The sequence below is a fragment of the Sinocyclocheilus rhinocerous genome, unplaced genomic scaffold, assembly GCF_001515625.1.
Source record: "Sinocyclocheilus rhinocerous isolate Xijiao unplaced genomic scaffold, SAMN03320098_v1.1 scaffold1724, whole genome shotgun sequence".
In the NCBI taxonomy this organism is placed as follows: Eukaryota; Metazoa; Chordata; class Actinopteri; order Cypriniformes; family Cyprinidae; genus Sinocyclocheilus; species Sinocyclocheilus rhinocerous.
The window spans coordinates 1,119,799-1,126,958 of record NW_015626034.1 but is presented as its reverse complement, the minus strand read 5'-3'; positions in this window follow the sequence as shown (position 1 = coordinate 1,126,958).

Sequence of the window (7,160 nt, the reverse complement as noted above, 5' to 3'; positions counted from 1 at the left end):
TGTAGGAGAAAAAACTCATTTTGAGAAAACGGCCTTTAAAAATATGTATTGTAATTGAAATCTATTGACACAAATAGATAAAGTGCTATAAAAGAAACACTTAACAGTGTCTTTTGGATGTTTTCTTTCCACTAGTCTGAAAAAACACTTTATGAAAAGCCAAAAAGCCCAAAAAGTGCTTTTGCCTGCAGTGTCTCCTTTTAATATACAAAACTCTAGCACCCCTGGTAGGCCCGCTTATCTGGCTTTCAGGGCATTGGGAAGGTTACGAATTGAGATACATTTGTTCTGACACACTTGCCTGTCAGCATTTGCATCCTCATTTACGTAACACAGTTCGGTTGTGGCGTTTTCCATTGGGACCCCTAACGTCAGTCGACATGACGTCGAACGTGACTGACTGAAAGGGAACGTCTCGGTTACGTATGTAACCCCCGTTCACTGAAGGAGGGAACAGAGATGTTACGTCCCTCATGCCACAACCTTGAACTGCACTGAATGCTGGGATGCATCTGGGCTCCTAAGCACAAACCTAAATGAGTGGATGCACGCTGCCATTTTATATACCCGTATGTACAGGGAGTGACTTGGCATGCAAATTCCACTTGCCAATTCTCATTGGCCTTTTCTTCAAATGCTGATTGAGGTGATTGAGGCTCCCAAGTGAGACCCCTAACGTCAGTCGACGTAATTCCTCCATTCCTCCTGTCAAAACAACTACATTGAACATACCTGTCTGAGTGCCATAAATATTCTTTTTCCAAAGTTTGCGTGCTTATAACTCAAGAAGTATTAAAGATATCGCTATATGATTTTAGATTGTAGTTCTTAATGAATTTTCTTTTGGAAATTTAATTTTCAAGACACTATATCATTTAGTCCCAAAGATATGGGCATCTCCAACCAAATAGGGTTTTGTGTTTATCTGGTCATCACATTTGTCACTGTCAAATATGCAAATTACAAAAACAGTAAACCAGGGTTTAGGAAAGTACAGTGTGACATGTCAGATTATGAATGACCAGGATTAATTGTTAACTCTAGGTAAAGTATGAATAGTGTGAAATGTAACATAAGATTACTCAGGATCTCATTTACCTGGGTTTTAGAATTACTGAGTGTTAATTCTTTCAAGTATGAAAGATCTTAAATGTATGAGGTACTATCAGTGATTCTGTCAAATATGCCCTTTAGCAGTAGATACTACTTGATCTGAATATGCATCACATTATATAACAATAAAAAATTGTTTAATAATGTCTAATAATTAATCCAGGTGAGGCAAATCTTGGTTTATTGATGTGAATGCAATGTGTTGTGAAAGCAATCACTTTTCCCTAGGAGGTATGGGATTTGTTTCACACGTTACAATACTGCATATCTGAACTCTTGGTAGCTTCAGAAGCTGTTAAAATTAACAAAATCCCTTCTTCCAAATATCCCTGAAACTGATTCAAATATAGAATCTTATGAATAGACTACTGAGAGAAAGGTAATGGGCTCAACTTGTCCATTTCAGTGCATTTTTAGCACTCTTGACAGGTGTGTTTTATACATATGGTTTTGATAGAGGGAAACAAGATACAGTTCTAATTTCAACATTATTTCTTCTTCAGACATTGTTCCATAAATTAAATAAGTATCGGCAGTATACAAAGTGACCAACACTTGTTTTTTAACCACTGAAAATGGGTAGTATTCAACAACCTGAATATGGAGCCTCGTTGAGATGCCCATATCTTTGGGACTAAATGATGTAAAGCCTTGAAAATTAAAATTCCAAAAGAAAAGTTTATAGAGAACTACAATCGGAAATCATATTACAATATCTTTAATACTTCTTGAGCTATAGGCATGGAAACTTTGGAAAATATTTATGGCATTCTCAGACATGTATGTTCAATGCAGTTGTTTTGACAGAAGGAAACAAGATACATATCTAGTTTCAACATTATTTGTTCTTCAGACATTCCTCTTTAAAATAAAAAAGTATTATATTTTTGCAAAGTGACCCACATTTGATTTATTTACCACTGAAAGTTTGTACAATTTAACGATTTACTCCTGGAGCCATATTGAGATCCCAATATCTCTGGAACCGAACCATATAGGGCCTTCAAAATGAAGATGTCAAAAGGAAAGTTTGTTAAGACCCAATATCTAAAAGGGCATTAAGATATCTTTAATGCTTCTTGAGTTACAGGCATGCAAACTTTGGAGGAAACTTGAAAAACTTGAAAAGTGCTGTTTCCCCATTTTTGAATGGTCACCATTTGCACAATCCAACAAAAATTGCTAAAGGCAACAGATTTTACTAATAGACCTACCAAACTTGGTGTAAAAGTAATATTATGATGTTGCCATCTTTCTGTAGTCATTTTTACTCCCCTTGTAATTTGGCTCTGAATCTCAGGTGAAAATTGCCATTTTGACCCCCCTTTACAAAATAGTGGATTACTCAGTAAATATTCATCCATGACATTGACATCCATGACTTTCATCACTATACATGTTTATCTTTCTTCAGAAAAAATATTAGCAAAATCAAAAAATTTATGAGTTGAAATCTGGTTGAGTTGACACGGAATGACCAAATAGTGTGTATAGCCCCCATGTGCCTGTATGCACTCAAGACAATGTCTGGTCATGCTTCTAATGAGATAGCTGATGGTGTCCTGTGGGATCTCCTCCCAGACCTCGATCAGGGCGTCATTTAACTCCTAGACAGTTCGTAGTGCTACTTACTGGCTTCAGATGCTCTGATAACCTCCCAGAGATTCTCAACTTAATTCAGGTCTGAGGAACGTGAGAGGGCCAGGCAAAGGCATCAATGCCTTTGTCATCCAGAAACTGCCTATACATGAATTGTCATGCACCAGGAGTAACCCAGAGCCCACTTGCTTCCTAAATGGACATATTGATATCCCTGACGTTTATCTGGCTTGGTATTGTACTGTGATGATTAAGGCCCCGTCCACACGGAGACGCGTTTAGCTCTATACATAAAAAAATTGTATCGCATTGGTGTTTAGTCCAGATGGATTCAGCATTTTGGGAGCCTGAAACCGCTATTTTTTTTTAACTGGGTCCCAGAGTGGATAAATCTGAAAACGATACCTTTGCAGCCAATCCGTATATTAGGTGAAATGATGATGTCATCACCCTACGTCTCGCCCCTAGTCAGACACTGCTACGTCACGTAACAGCAACAACAACAAAGGTGGAATACATGCTTGTGTTCATGCTGTAGAAGCTACTGAGCCTATTAGCTTTACTAACTTTACTAGCTTTTCTTGTTGTTGTGTTGGGTTTGTATACAGCACGTGTGAGCTGTGTCCCAAACTGAAGTGCGTGGACTCCGGAGTGTGCATTTGAAGTGCGATTGCATCACAGCGTCGCGACGAAGGCTGTCCCAAAGTGAAGTGTGCGGACTCCAAAGTGCGCATTTGAAGTGCGATCGCACAGCGTCACGACGTAAGCTGTCTCAATTCAGGATGCACCCTCCGAAGGCCGCATTCCAAGGCCGATTGCGTCACCGTGGCGTGACGAAGGCTGACGTAATTCGAAAGTGACGTTATAAGACAACCAATATATAAGGCAATAGTCTTTCCCTTTGTTGTGTTTTTGTAGTGCCGTCATGCAAGATATGTCTACAAATGTTTTAACCAAACTTTAGCACTTCAGTATTTTGTATGCATGTCCTGCTGTGTCATATTTTCTAATGTTAAGACTGCAATCCTGTCTTCATATTTTTCATAAGTGTTTCCATTTTCTCTTGTTTTAGTACTATTCTGGAGAAAATCATCCTGCTGGGGAAAAACTTAAAAATACAAAGTAAGCAAGTTAATACACACATTTTTGCTGAAATTCATTGTGCTGTTGTTGTTAACAGGCATGGTTTATTTGCTCTGCCTTAGGATTGCACGTGTCCTGGGACAGGTGAGGGAGTGAGTGGAAGCTGGTGGACCTACTCAGGGAGGACATCAAACTCCAGAGAGAGACAGAGGAGAGAAGAGCACAGGACAGCAGGGAGAGAATGGCCTCCTGCTGGAGTGAATTTAGGAGTGAGGTAGACTGATTTCAGGGTGACGAATAGATCATTCAGATCCGCTTTGTTTACCCTCCGCGAGAATGGAGCATAGGAATTAATCAGCGTTTGCATCAGGCTTAAATACGGTCCACTTCCCGATCGAATGAATTGTTGGCACGGCCGAATGATACAAGGATGCCGGAGAAGTTGGAAATCTCGACCGTGGAGGCGAGGTTAAGCCTCTGCATCGTGGAGAGCGTGTGGCTGGTCGAGCAGAGCTGTGGCCGCGATGAAGCCTGGTGCTTGGCGGCAGTGTCTGGCGGAGAAGGAGTGATCCTGGGGCCGGCAAATTGCGGCGGAGGATCCGAAAAATACCCAGTATAGGTCTCTTCGTTGGACGGGAAATTGGGTCTGTGGTAAATTGGCAAAAGGAGCGAACCGAATGCTGAAAGACTAGAGATAGTGAAGGTAAGACTGCTTTGATTATTTATAGGGGTTCTCTCTTGTGCTGGTTGGATAGATGGTGTAATTACTGATGATGGATTGGCCATGTTAAAGGGGTCATATGATGCGATTTCAAGTTTTCCCTTCTCTTTGGAGTGTTACAAGCTGATTGTGCATAGATAAGATCCCTGAAGTTGCAAAGACTAAAGTCTCAAAACCAAAGAGATATTCTTTATCAAAGTTAAGACTCTGCCACGCCCCCCTAAAACGGCTCGTTCTAACATGCCCCCACATATCTACCTCACTATGTAGAAATATTTGCATAATGTGGCCCAAATGTGCACGCAAAGAAAGAAAGGGGTGGTTTCAGTAACCGCAGTTAGTGCTGAAGCAGCCATGTCAGGGAGACGCTATGTGTAAAAAAAATCAATTTCCACATAGACTAATCTATTTATATGAATATAATGTGTATTTCATAATGATTGTATAACATAATATAACATAACTGTGTAATAAACGTATTGGCTTGAAATGAATGGGGCTATCAAATGTGTGTAAATCAAGTCTTTGCTCATAATAGGGAGGAGGGCCAATATTATAAGTCTAAAACTGGAAAGTGGCTGAGTTTAACAGGGCAGAGGACTGTGAATTTACAAGATTCGAACCGATTCCTGAACCAGTCTGGCTAAGCGAGGTTTCGGAAGTCATCAATTACGTCATTGCTCTAAAGCAATACAGGCCTCGATACGTGCTTCACTGAAAGCTGCCGGGATTTCTCGACACACGCTCCGAAGCCTCGGCACAGAACGTAACATCACTACTTCATATATCATCAGCCCGGAACTGCTTCAGTGTACAACTGTTGGCGCAAGCTACATTAAAGTGATTATTACGTTTTGAATATGGATATTTTTCTTACAAAAATGCACTGATTCGCTACAGGAGGCATTTGTTCACCCCCCGGAGCTTTGTGAGACACTTTTTTATGGATGGGCACTTTTTATTTCACTTCTTTTGGACTGATGCACTGCAACATCCGCTGAGTGCCATTAAAAAGCTTGAAAGATCAAAGACCATTTTTAATGTAACTCCGACTGGATTCGTCTGAAAGAAGAATGTCATATACACCTAGGATGACTTGAGGGTGAGTAATTTAAGGGCTAATTTTCATTTTTCGGTGAACTAACCCTTTAATGCCCCTGCAGGTGGTGTGGTCTGGAGGTAATGAGCCTGTCCTAGGTTATATAAGCCAGTCTACATAGAACCTTAGGGAAGGAAAGATGGGGGCATACTGCTGGTATCTGAAACTAATTTGCTGCTTGTAGCAATTTGTTTTTCTTTTGCACTGAGTGCAAAGTGTTTGTTTTTTTTGTATATACAGTATATATATATATATAGTGTATGTTTGGTGCGGTAGGGGGCCCAACCTCATATTCTTTCATAGGGCCCAAAATTGCTAGCGGTGCCCCTGGTTTTCCTTTACTTCACTATAAACATGTAGGCTAAACCCCCTACTTATCTACTGGCATTTAATAAACACTTTTTTGTGGATTTCATGACAGGATACTCTACGACAGAAGGTTATATTGTTTTTAGATGGTAATCGTTATTTTACCAAAAAAAAAAAAAATCGGATTAAAAGTAGAATTTATTACAAATACTCTTTTATGGCTACTATGTGGCCATAACATTGTTTGCATCAGAGGTGGCATGAATTACAATTGCATAAATAATACTATGAGATCAATGAGTTTTAAATGGGCATTAACTTGAGGTCCCCCTTGGTTGAAATCAAGTTCCGGGGGTTTAAGTTTCTCATAATAATGATGACTTAATCTGCACGAGCGCAGTGTGCATGCGAGTGTGTTTTAAAAATGCCATAAAAACCAACTTAAATCAATTAGAATTTTTGCACCCTCAGATTCCAGATTTTCAAATAGTTGTATCTCAGCCAAATATTGTCTTATCCTAACAAACCATACATCAATGGAAAGCTTGTTCATTCAGCTTTCAGATTATATAAATTTTAATTTAAAACATTGACACTTATGACTGGTTTTGTGGTCCAGGGTCACATATATGGTGAGAGATGGTCGCAGAAGCAGCATGTTTTGGAGGAGTCTGTGTGAGGGTCCCGGGAAGTAGCTCATTGTAGTCCCTACGAGCCGTATTTGTAGGCATTAAACTGCCATAATTTTAAAAGACGATATCTCTTCCGTTTGCATTGAACTTTCAGCTTCGTAACTTTGCAGATATTGTTTATGCTCAAACAGCAACATTAGACACTAACTAACATTAAAAAAGTGAAATCGCAATAAACCACCCCTTTAACCTCTTAAGACCCGTGAAGATTTTTAGGAAAAAAATAGTTTTTTTCATGTCTTTACATTGTTTAGAGCATTAAAAAAAAAATTTTTTTTTTTAATTTAAAAAATGATATTTCATTCATAAGTTATGCTATGTCCTCGGTAGAGGACATCGGGACTCAATTAAAAAAATTAAATAAAAAGACATGAACGTGCATAGGCAAAAACAATAGATTTTTTTAATCACCAATACATTTTTAGTTTTCAGGATTTTTTTTTTTATTAAACTTTGTATAAAGAGGATTCTCAACTATGTTATAACAGAATGATTTGATATACCATTTTTCTTTCTGCAAAATGTGTGTAAAATGGCCATAAAC